At 41.1% G+C, this 13568-nt stretch overlaps 1 protein-coding gene across 1 annotated transcript in view; it reads right to left on the reverse strand.

Moving 5' to 3' along the window:
• Window positions 1-7035: 7035 nt before the first annotated feature.
• The window catches only part of cry1b (cryptochrome circadian regulator 1b), a 144432-nt gene continuing 137899 nt past the window's right edge, over window positions 7036-13568 (reverse strand). The window contains exon 12 of the transcript XR_008321436.1: window positions 7036-7323. The gene's annotated coding sequence lies outside the window, so the exon portion shown is untranslated. The remainder of the gene's footprint in view (window positions 7324-13568) is intronic.

Here is a 13568-nt window from a genome sequence, read left to right on the forward strand (position 1 = left end):
TGTAATAAACTATTTTAAATATACAAGTGAGATGTGTCAGTGGTGGTCTCCTTCTTTTTCATCAACACATCAAGAGACAACCATTTTATACTACACTAACAACCAGAAAGTGGTCCTTTTAGTTTATTTAGTTTATATTGTAGTGGGCATATGTAAAATCCTAGTGGGCATATTGTCTGCCTTTCTAACCAAGAGTGAGTGTTGAGTGTAGGGTCTTAGTGAATGCAGTTTTGTAAAAATGGCAGGGACTGAGGACATATTGATTTTGCACATGTGCCAGAAAAGATGAAGTAACTCAAGGGACATTGTGTATGATAGTTGTGTTTACTCTATAGTCACACCGTCATGGCCATGTTTTTTTTTTTACTCTTTCTGTTTGTTCTCTTGGTTTCTGGTGTTATATAGTGTTACGGCTGACATGCAGTCATTCCCTGTTCCAATGGCTCAGCCTCTGGTTCCCAGTTGTCAGTTAAACATCCACACCAACTTCCTGTCCTGGATGACATGCAACCATCTTCTGTCCCTGCTGATGTGAAACCATCCCCTGTTTGCTGATGTGAAACCATCCCCTGTTGCAGCAGTCGCCTGTCTCTCAGCTGCAACAGTCCTGTCCCTCCTCCCCAAAGTCATGGGGTTCCTGTTTAGCAGTTTATTTTGGCTTACAAGTTTGCCTGGTTCCAAATTTCCCATAAAGGCTAGTTATCTTCTTCCTGCATCCCCTGTGGCTCTTCCTCCAGAGTCTGCACCTTTTAGAATAAACCTGCCAGTTGCGCCGGTAGCACACACATCACCACTCACATGCTTACCTTATATGACACTAAGTCAAGTTAAGAAGGATGAGTGTGCACAAAATCAGCTGTGTAATCACCTCAAACTATGTGACTGTCACCTAAACAGAATTTTAGGACACTCACATGTGGTGTCCTAAATTTATCATCACTGATGGACAAAACTATTGTAACTTTCTGAACTCCCAAAACCCATTGAATAGCTGTGTAACATTTGGTATTACAATTCACATCTTCATACAATCCCCAAATTCCAGATGCATTATCAGAAACATAGCATACACAAAAATCCAAGATCTTTCTATGGTTTATTTTGCTCAACACTGATCCCAGCTCCCTTCCTGCTCAATGAATAAAAACACTGATATGCTCATTATGAATGAGATTGCAAAATGAAAACTAAATACTGGTCAGCATATGACTGCCTGAAATGTACTATTTTTGATTGATCTTCGTTGATAATTAGTCCCAACTATCAGCAACATTCATCCAGAACTTTCCGTAGATCTTTTTCATGTTCCACCAATAAAATTGTATCATCAGCATAAAGTAGTACTCAGACAATGAAATCTCTTCTCCTATAGGTTCCATTTCATTGGAAAAGCTAAATCATTAACTTAAGAGGTGTGCTTGAGCACGGTACACTTGGTCACGCATGCGCACTAGGGATTAATATTTTTCCTGAAAATAAGACATTTTAAATCCTGGGAAAAGAAGCCAATTTTCCAGGGAATCCCAGGAAATCGATGATTTTTAAAAGGTAACACTAGCTGAGCCCTGGTCATTTCAAGCAACACTAAATGCAACGCTGACACATTATGCATATATGGGTTCCCAATCCGACCATTTTTTGGTTATTGTTAATTAGGATTATACTGTGATTCAGATGTCTTAAGTCATACAATGTGTGTGTTCCTATTTTTACATGACTGTTTTGATACTTCCTGTTTCGATGCTTTGCTGGCAGAAAGAGAGTTCAACTCTATGTGTGATGGAGGGTCAGATACAGGTCGAGGAGTAAACTTCTGCTTGTCTACTGATTAAGGGATTTGAGAAACCGTTATGATGCTATCTATGGAATATGTCTGCCAGTTATGGAAGGTGGCTGAGACAAGCTCAAGTAAAGAACAGTATAAAACCTATCTGCTGTAGTAGTAGTAGTAGTACTGCATACTACACAGGCATGACTCAGAAGAACAAGCTTGCACTTTTGAATCATAGTGCATTGTGTTAATTGATCGGCTGTGTTGTGTTTTACCGGTGCACAGCACGCAAACACACACCTGTGCATGTTTTATGAGAGTAAACTGTCTATATGTTTTTTAGACTTAATGGCGTTGTAAAATCATCCACCAGCTGCTCAATTTAGAAATCAACTGTGAAGAAGGTCTCTATTTACCCGATCAAACGGCTACTGAGAGTCAATGAAACATATGAATGTTGACAAATTTTCCTCAATTCTTGCTCTGACGACTGATGTAACAGTGTAAGTATTAATATTAAATCAAACATGCTCAAGCTTTTCTGAAGCTATCTTGCTCATATACCAGCAAATCTTTCCTTTCTAAATCATCTAAAAGTATCTGATTAAAGAGCAATGGATACATTTGCGGATAAGGCAAATGCCCCTATAATTAAGAGGTCATTTGTGATCATTTTTGATGCTTAAGTTTAATGTTGCTCTTATACCACTGAGAAAGAATAATGCAACTATCAATGCAAACCTCAAATAATTCAAGTAACTTCAGAGACTTCTGCACTTCTATACTGTACTATTCTGCTATATACATATGTATGTATAGTTTGAAGATTTCTGCATTTCTGTATGTCCATATGTATCTTTAAATTCCTTGTGACTGACTCATCCCATTGAAGAGTTGTGATATCAAGTGGTGAGGTGATGTCTGTTTACATTATGCTTGCCACTCACCTCAGGGTGTGAATTCCGGGGCTGTCTCAGTTGAGGAAATCCTAATCTTCATCTTTGATGTTCACAGGCTGTTGTGTTGATGGTCTAGTCTGCTAAATGAGACATTTGTAAATCTGGAACATACACAAACCACAAGTCAAGCTTCAATTATGCTGGTTGAATAATCAGCTGAGGAGAAGAGCATACAGATTGTGGTGACCTTTAACTTATGTCACCCCGAGTGAAGGAGACTGAATCAAAGAACAAGTCGAAGTTCCTTTTTCCTCCAGATATTAATGACCATTATACAGGATGGTACCAGCTGTCCTCCCCAGACTTATGGCTATTATGAACCAAGGTTCATATCAAGTTTACACAGATTAAGGCCCATATGAAGACTCTGACTGTTATATAAACTATACTTTAAGGCCTCCACAGACACAGAACTTTTAGCTTAGAAATGCTTAGAAATACAATATTAGAAATACATTATATATAGATCTGTAGCAGAAAATACACTACATATGCTATTCTCCTCAAACACAAATACTCTACTGACCAACATCTGGAATGTCAACTTTAACATTTCCACTCTCTATCATGTTATTATCTTCATCAAAGAGCATCCCATATCAGTCATAAACGTTTACAATCAGATGTGGCTCTAATCCCGAAGGTAGATAAGAAGATTAGAAGATTACCTAGGATTGACTGATCGTAAATTCCTAACTTCACATTCTCTCTCTGCCAGTCAGGCAACCAGCTGCTACCCATTATCACTAGTCCTTCCATAAAGACTCAGTTCAGACTCCACTTTCCCAGATCGTGGACTTTGTCCATGCAGTTTGTCACGCCTCCAACCTTTTGAATATTGTTACTGTTCTGCCAGTAATCTGCATTTATCTAATACCTGTTTCCCTGTGGCTTCAGTTAACCTCCATCTGACTCCAGGCGCTGTCTCCAGACCTCCTGCCTTGTCTGTCTCCCTCATGGGCTCTGCATAACTCCCTCCTGTCTGGATACCACACTACCTGGCTCCTCTCAGCATCCCCTTCCCCTGCTTGGCCCAGCTTTACGCCTATGCCTGAGCCCCCAAATTTCCAGCTACCTGCGCAGCAATAAACAATATTTCAATTTTACTCACTGTGCACTGTCTGTGTTCTGCACTTGGGTTCAATAGTCTAGCCTTAACAGTCCTATATTTAATCTAGTTATTATTACCTCCTCTCTTATGCCTGCTCCCCTGTTTATCACTATGGCTAGTCTATTTTGAATCAAATGCAAATCTCTTCCCCTTATCTACTGATCCCAGTGCTGTTGCCACCCTTTAATGATAATTTCCACAGAATGCCCTTCCTCTCTGACTTTGAGAGTTTAATATGAATGTCTGTTTCCTTTTCAAACTGCTTGTTTGGCTAGTTTTTCCACTCTGAGTCCTATATGAGCAGGAACCTGAATGAATGTGATCTCAGTGCTTTGTTTATTACTCTTGAAGGTATTTCAATTACTGTATTTTGACTAGTAGGTCCTGACAATCACTGGACACACCTGATATAAGACTGTATACAGTTAAGAAATCTTAAGTTTGCACATTTCAACCTTGTGACTTGGAATTAGTTTCCATTAGTTTCAAATTAATTTGATCTATCAGTAAAAACATGCACAGTCTGTATATTGTGAATTCTGTACAACAAAAAACACACTCACTACATCTTTTTAATTCTTGCCTAAATTTGAAGGAATTCCAAATGTTGCACAATAGCTTCTAGTATCCACACAGCAATCAGCAACTTTCACACAGTTGGACAAAACTCAAATAGTCCTGTGGTAGAACTATGAAAAAAAATAAAAACAAGCAGGCAGAGACTGTTGGAGTTTTTCTTAGATTTAATGTGGAGCAAAATACAGTAAACTGAGGCTTGTTCATAGAATAGAATAGAATATCCTTTATTGTCATTGTACAACAGGTGTCACAACGAGATTGGTTCGGGATTCTCTTCCCTTGGTGCAATAAAAAGTCAAAATAAATATTATACATAAAAACAACAAACACACACACACACACACAAAGTCTATTGCACATGTCCCACATATTGCATAAGTTACATGACATAGATGTTGGATACTGTTAGTTTCCTTCGTTGTGCGATGGTTTACAAGGTGCTGAGGGGTGGGGGGTTAATTGTTCAGGAGCCTGATAGGAGCCCAAGGATAAAAAGTGTTTCTGAGCTGGTGTATTCAGCTCCTCAAGACCCTGTATCTTCTGCCGGAGGGCAGAAGTTTGAAGAGGTCTTGGACGGGGTGGGATGGGTCAGATAGGATCTTCCTAGCCCTGTTTAGTTTAGTTTAGTTTATTTATTTAGAAAGGGACAGTGTACATTCATGAACATTTCAAATTAAAATGCAAATGCACTGGAATTAGTTAAAATAGCTAGTTTTCATCCGTTGTCCCTTGGCAGGTCAGGACAGAAAGAAAGAAAAATAAATTAAATTAAATTTGAAAAAAAGTCATAGTAAAATGTGAGAACAACAGCAGAGGCGAAAGGTCAATAGTTGGACCAGTTTGGGGATGTCGTAACAAGCCTTATAAGGAGTTCAGGACATCAACACTTAGGAGAAAGTTGTTTAGAATTCCAGGAAACTGAATCTTGGCTGGAACACACCGGGTTAGGTTGACCTGATACGCACACACAATAACAAATGACACCCACACGCCAATAGTAGTATAAAGAGTCTGAAGGGGCGTGAGTCGGGCTGTTTTTTTCTGTTTTTACTATTCTGCTGTTGATGTTTCATTGATGTCTGCAGTGTTTGGCTGTGTCATCAATAAAGATCCCAGTTGGCTGTTCGACGACTTCTGTTCTCAGTCTCTTACTTTAAATATTACTGAAGTTAAGTAATCCAGTAATTATCTTACAACAACAGAGTGACAAATCAGCACAGTTAGAACAACAAGTTGTTTAAAACAGACAGACATACAAGATGTTAGACATACAGAGAAATTACAGTGCAGGTTATATAGTAGTCTAGTTATGATTAAAGTTTTGGTTATTTATAATCCATCTCTTCAGTTTGTTTTTGAAGCACTCTATTACATCAGTAGGGAGACTATTCCAGAAGTTTGAGGCGCGTACTGAGGTGACTGTCTGTCCAAACATACTAAATATGAGACAGGCATCCAAAAACTGTAAGAAGCTGTCAAATTAAATAAGTTATATTTTGTTAATATATGGCAGTAGTGATAGTTGATAGGTTTCTGGTCTAGTGTTTTTAAGGTCTGCTTGTAGAGGGTCTCTATTGGTTTCAGAGTTGTACTTGCTTGAGACCAGCTTGTGTAACAGTATGAGATGTGAGAGATCATAGCATGCATAAAAAGATGGCAGTCTCTGTAGTCAAGTATGGTCTCACATGTCTAAAGTTAGACTATGCTATGAATTGACAAATGCTAAAGTATCAGCTAATGGGATTAATTACCTTATTGTTTGTTTCATATGATAATGTGGTGCTATGTGTGACAGTTTGAAAGCATTAAGTGTGTTGTTGACAGTGGAAAAGTATTGAAGACAGTTGACCTTTTGCAAAACATGTGAGTTATCATTTAGCAGGAGGAACCCTTAAAGGCAGAACAGAACATGTCTAGCAATATCAAGGTCTGTGAACATATATTAGTATGTACTAACGATGAGAAGAAGTAGTTATCTCTGAAGGCAAAGAAGACATTAAAACAACAAGGGGGGGGCTACTGCCGTGTAGGCATGGATACAGGATGTCTTGTGTTCTCTAGTTTCAGAAAAAGGAACAATCTCATTACACCAGACGTTGTTTAAGGGGGTCACATGAAGTCACATGAAGTCACATATCCAGGGGGGTATTCCAGAGAGCGGGTTATGTGAAAACTCAGAGTATGTTAACCCTGAGATGAAGGAAACTCTAAATGATCAGTTCCAGGAAGAAAAGTAACTGAAACACTGAGGCAGTCACCATGGTAACTGACTCTGTGAACATTTTCTTTAAGAAACCCTGAGTTTCTACCTGTCTCCTCCTACCTGAAGCAAGCTGCCAGACATGGATGGTCCATTTCTTCGCAATCTGATAGATATCGAGGCAGAATTAATTCTCAATGCCTTATGTCTGGAGATGTATTCAGAGCTCAATTGGATGTGCTTTCATTCAGAGATGAATATCTGTTAGAACCATAGACTGTATAAAAGAAGGAAGAACGGTATCACCTTTCATTACACTCAATCATTTCTTAACATTCTCCGGCCATATCTGCCTTCTTGTTAATCTTATTTTTAATTATTTTATTGTACACATCGTCACATTTTAGTCTTAAAATCAATGACTCCAATATGTATAATTAAAATAGTGTCAAATGTGAATCTACTAAGCAGGATATTAGATGAGAGGACATATGTGTTAAACAGCTTTCTGTTGGGGGTTTAAATTACTACATGTTGAAATAGCCACTGAATTAATATTTACTTTGTTTAATAGCCTACGTCAACTATGAATAAAATCAAAGCGAGGTACAATTATGGCCCAGCAAAATGTGCCTTACTTTTCTGATTTATGTTTTTTATTTCATTTTTACCTGCTTCCAAATACGTTACACCACTTTTTCACCTGTATGCTACAAAGTGAGGTAAGCTAAGTCAGTGGAGTGGTGCTATTAGAGCCATTTCTGCATATTTAGTTTGATTATTGTTATGTTTAATAATACGGCATTATGGACAATGAAATAATTAATGGCTCTAAGTTTATGTTTAGTTTAACTGTCTAAAATGTTTATATGATGAGGTCCTCCTCCCAGGAAATGACATATAGAGGAGCGGGTGACAGGTGTTGTTGATGAGACAGGGGAGAGCCGTATTGTTTTTGGACCGCTCTCTTTTTTTGTTATCCCATGTTTTTGTTGTGGACACTGCACCATCCTAAATGGAATAAAATCTCTGTTCAATCCAAACCAGACAGTGATTGTTTTATTGGAGCGCGTCAGGACCGCAGGTCTCCTCTGAATTAAGGAAGGCAGCCGAAACCCATAGAAAGACCGCCACATTTTGTCCAAAAACACTGCAACCTGTGGATATGTGGGATTATCAAACTCAACGGAACAAGCGCAGGACTTTTATTGACCCAAACACATGCATCGGCCTCAGTGGACTCGTGAGTAAAACTTGCACTCGAAATTATGAATGACATGCAACGTGCTTCACGGGATCAGATGCTTATCAAATGTTTGTGAATGGACAAGGAATATGAATGAGTTCTGCAAACAAGTAAAGGAACAGTGTTGATAAATAATTTGATCTGATCTGGAAATAAAGACGGAAAGAATAATGGATGCTGATAAGATGCCGGTTGATGCTGCTGACGCTGAGGAGAGATTTAAATTACTCAGAGCGTGCACGCGCAAAATGAATGAAATAAAAGCCTTAATGGAAACTGGAGGGTATATTGAGAAAGTGGATGAATCTGTAGCCTTTTTTCGAAAATCACTGAATGACTTTAAGCAGGTTCATGATGTAGTCCAAATGTTTTTGTCTGAGGAAATAAAGGAAAAAGAGAGAATTGATTGGTATGAGCCAAAAATATCCACATTTGAAAATTTCCTGAAGGATGTTGGAAACCGGAAAAGTTCTCAAACAGATCCTCAGTCACTCATTGAACCCAAGGACAGTATTTCCAATGTTTCAAAGAGTTCACAAGTCTTAAAGGCAGGATCAACCACTCAGCCCATCTTAAAGTTGCCACAGAAAAGGCTACACTGCTAGCCTGAGCAGCAGCTTTAAAAAGGAAACATGCACTGGAAATGGAGAAGGCTCAACTGCTCTCAACGAAGGCAGACGCACCTCTCCCTCTCTTATGTCTCGTCCTGTCTTGTCTCAAACTTTGGGAGCCTCTCTCTGCATTGCTCTCAAAATCTAAAATCATGGAATTGGTCAACTGGTCTCTCAACGCAATTGACAGAATTTTCTCGACGAGAAGCTCGGGTTTGGGGTAACCTGTCTGCCCTGACGGAACTTTCGCTGCTGGCTACATGATTCTTTCCGTTGAGAACGTTGAGAATCTCTACATATTCGGAACCATGATAACAGGCTATCTGCTGATTGGATTAGGCATTGCCCTGGTGTATCGAAAAATTCGGGGGGACGGTGACCCAAAACCCCATGAAGCTGCCCGACATGATTGATGGAGTGAGCCTAGCTGTTAGCACTCAGACTGTGATTATAAGCCGCAATATGGAAAATACCTTGGAAAGAGCTGTCAACACTCTGAATGTGGTAATTAACCACAATATGGAAAACATCTTGGACAGAGCTGTTAGTGCTCAGATTGTGGTCATTAACCGCAACATGGGAAATATCTTGGAGAAGCTTTCGGCTTTGCAAAGGCGAATGGATCGATTTGAAGACCAGAATGGACATACAGAGTAAGTCGTGTCTATTGAAATGCAACTACTCGCCCTAAACCAAACAATAAATCTAATCTGCATTCCGGCCCTCCACAGCACCGGCCTTGGCCAAGGCCACTGCTGGAACAACTCCCCATGAGATCGCTGCAGTGAGACGCCCTGTATTCCTATTCCTTTCTCCCTTCTACACGGACACCTGTTGATTGTTGACTCGGTCTGAGACACGATCAAGGACGTCTCCATGGCAACCTGCTGTGTTATGGCGATGACACCCTACGAACTGAGGCACTCAATGTGAAGCTAGACAAAGCTACTCTCCAGGCTTATGTACACACACGCATCCATGGACACTTACACACGTGCACATATGCAACATCTCCCTACCCCCCCCCCCCCCCCCCATCCCACACCTTTGCCGCTTTCACCCCCCAGTGCGATAGGCGGGGTCCGCTGGTGGCGCTGAAAGGCTGCAGCTGGCTGCCTGTCTGAGCTGGAACACCTCCTCCTCCCTTTCCCCCTCCCCTGTTGCAAGTTGTTTTTGAATTCTTATGTTGTAAAATGTGCTCATATGTGCTTATGTTGCTGGGGGTTTTTTTCCCGTTCCTACACTGTACTCCCACACAGAGCACAGTCTGGGAGATGCTTTTTTTTCTCCTCCTCTCTGCAGCAAAGCACACACACACCTGAGAAAACACCCATTAAAGTCATTTGGACCCCAGCACACATATGGACACCTCATGTTCCTTTGGTGCTGGCAAAACACTTTGGCTGACTGTCAGAAGATATATGCACAGTCTCACAGACACCCCACTATTCTGCACATAAAGAGATCTCCCAAATTTGAGACAGATGCTCACAAGGCGGAGCTGAACAGTTTTGCAGCTAAACCCGAGGAAACATCGATCAGCAGTGCTCTTGTGTCACTTGGAGAAGGAACTGGGGCTGGTAAAGACTGTATACTCGCCATAGTTCCAGTGAGGGTTAAAGTTCGTAATGGAAATAAAGATGTACTTACCTATGCCTTCCTGGATCCGGGCAGCACTGACACGTTCTGTACGGAGAACCTCATGAGGAAGCTCAATAATAGAGGCTGCAGAACTGAAGTTCTTTTGTAGACTATGGGAACAGAGAAAACAGTTAAGAGCTATGAGCTGACTGGTCTAGAGGTGAGTCATATAGTGGATGATACCTACCTGCCACTGCCAAAGTTATATACCCAAGACAAGATTCCTGTGACAAGGAGAAACATTCTCACCCAGGCAGATTTAAATAAGTGGCCCTAACTGCAGGAGATCGAGGTAAAGGAGACAGCTGTGAAATATATGTTCATATTAACCACAGGCCTGCAGGGGGAGCTCCAGTGAGGTGACATAACTATCTTTTTTTCCTCCATGCTATGGTGAATCAAGAGATTGGGGCTCCATTGATGATGGCTTTTTATAGTGGTCATGCACATGCTAAACTCAAGGTGAACATACTCAGAGTTGATTGAACTAATTCAGATCAGCTGTTCTGGAACTGGAGTTCAGGGTTAGACTCAGAGTATGTCAAACCTCCTACCTGGAAAACCCCTCTGGAATGTGAGAAGGCGGACGATGGAGTCAGATCAACAGCCAATCAGAAGAAGACAACACACCACACATTGCATAAACATTCTGTATAGTATTTAAGACTGGGTCAGGGAGAGCATAGTCAGTCAACTTTGTTGTTCGTCAGGGATAGGAAGATCTTGACCCAGAGCTCTGTATGCTTTTTTCATTTACTGCTAAATAAAATGGCGTATTGAGACCGAATATCTTCTCCTATTGCTTTATTAAACGAACATGTGGACTCAGCTCACACATAGTGTAAGATTAGCTAGTAAAGAGAGCTCAAGTCCAACATGATTTAGCCCCTGAGAGTCTGCAATGTCCTCCAGGGAGGGCAGGGGACAGCCAATGATTTTATTGTGCAGACTTAATGACCCCCTGCAGGGCTTTTCTGTCTTTGGCTGAGCAGCCGGCATACCACACCATGATGCCTGTAACTGGTGGAGGTGGTAGGACCCAGTTGCAGCACAGAACACCAGTGACCAGTTTTAAGTGATCTTTATTACCCTAAATTCCACCGCATGCGTCTGTGGTCCGTCTCCGCTCCGGCACGGCAGCGGATCCGATCCGTTTCCATTCTAGTCAATGTTCGAAACCGCATACTTTCCTACTACTTGTACTAACTCGGACGTCATTTGAAGTATGTAGTGTGTTTCAACTGCGTAGTATGTGATTTAGAGTATGTGAGAAGTTCCTGGATGGTTTACTAGATTCACCAGAAATGCGGAGTATGCATCAAGAGCTGACTACTCACACTCACATTACCCAAGATGCAACACAACTTCTGAAAAAACCCCGAAATACAAACGTCACAGATCACCACCTCGGTGGTTTCAAGTTAGCTACAGCGAGGGTATGTTCGCTTCCTGTTTTCAAAATAAAAGCACCAATTCCATCGTTATGGTTTTGTTAATAATAAAAGGTAACGGGTGTTTTATTTTGTGAAAATAACCGGAAGTGCTTTACTCGCTACGGCTAGCTCCGAATTCGCAAGACCAAAACTTTAAACAGGTGTTATTTGGACAAATTAGCGTCACATTGTGGATTTAAAGGGCTACTTACTCGCCTAAAAAGGTTAGAAGGGTCGATAAAGTGGTATATTTACAGAGTTAGAGCTAAAATGAAATCCGCTTCAGTCTGCTGATTTCAGCTCGGGTAGGAACGAAATGCCTTGTGGGTTATCGTGTACTTTACTACAGTGTAAAGGTCTGCTTACTATCTGGTCGTTTAGTGTGTAGTGTGTAGGATGGAAGTATGTAGTATAGAAGTGTGTAGTATGGTAGTATGTAGTATGCGGTTTCGAACACAGCCACAGTGTGTACTCCCACCGGCTGCAGAACGGCTCCGTCATGGCTGCGGAACGGCTCGACCGTCCGGAGGACATACGCAGAGCTTCTATTTTTGCCGGATGCTGGATCACTGCGCAGCAATTCAGCACAGAGCAGATTGTGCGGGACAGGAAGTCGAGCACAAATACAAAATAAAGACGTCTGATTTTCAAAATAAAATACACCATGTTCACAGCAGATCATATTTCCCAGCACTATACCTTGAAAACGACACGGCAGATCAACAGGTCAGCACCCCTACTACTCCTCCCAATGGATGTGTTGGTTTTGTGGTTTTCTATATAGAAAGTACATCCCGCACGATTATCCATGAGATCTCGTCGGTAGGGCCCTATGATATCCGCAATCGCGGAATTGGCCGATTAAAAAGAAATTTATTTTTAACGCAATAATTTGACTGAAATGCTGTTTTCGTGTGGAAGAGGAACGTATGTCTGGGGAAAACTGCATGGAGGGAAGCACACTGAGTCCATCCCACTTCAAAACAATGTAAGCAAGGCGAAGCGGCTGGCCATGGCTCTGTCTTCGTCGGCGCAAAACTTTGAAAACTCGACACTAACCCCTCAGTACAGAGCCGAGCAGTTCCCAAAGGACTTCTATGTGTCAGGTGAAATGTTGTTTTGCAAAAACACACTGTTTTTGTTAGTAAAATAAAAGTAAAAGGTTAAAAAACAGGATTCACAAACATTAAAACGGAAAAAACGGAATTTCGGAAAAAATAAAAAGGATTTTATAGGGCCCTAGATAGCATACGGATGTTGGCCACATCAGGCAACGATCCGGCACTTTGGGCATTCTTCTGGCCCGGACGAAACAGATGTGAGCCTAATGTGGCCCATGTGGTAAATGCTGAATTTGGCCCGAATATCACAAAACAAATATGACCCACAATTGGCAAATATTTGGCAGAGTGACAACGGTCAGTCTGTAAGTGAACCAAAACTGGCCCACATATGATGAAGCAAATGCGGGCAAGCTATCTTGGGCCAGTTTTGGCTAAATTATGGCAAGTTAGCATCGACTAATCTGGATGTGTACCAAAAGTGGCCCACATAAAAGGTATCAAACGTGGCCCAGCTATCTTAAAACATATTTGGACCAGTCTTGGTTGAAATATGGCAAGTTAGCATGGACTAATCTGGATGTGAGCCAAAAGTGGCCCACATATGTTAAAGTAGATGTGGTCCATAGGTTGTGAAGCACAATCGAGCCACTTTTAGCAAAGTTATGGCATAATTGTTTCTGGCTTATCTGGATGTGAGCCTAAAGAGGCCCACATATGAGATAGCACATTTGGCCCAGCTATCTCAAAATTAACTGCAAAAATCACAAAGTGTCTATCAGTGATCCATGAAGTGACCACTAAATGTTCTCATTCAAAGACAATTTGTATTTAAACTGTCGTCTTCACATTTTGACATCATGAGACCAAGATGACAACAATCGATCAACAGGATTACACAGCAATTGCAAGGCTTCAAACAGATGAGATGTTCTCAGAGGGAAGTTTCCACTGAG

The sequence above is a fragment of the Scomber japonicus genome, chromosome 5, assembly GCF_027409825.1.
Source record: "Scomber japonicus isolate fScoJap1 chromosome 5, fScoJap1.pri, whole genome shotgun sequence".
NCBI lineage: Eukaryota > Metazoa > Chordata > Actinopteri > Scombriformes > Scombridae > Scomber > Scomber japonicus.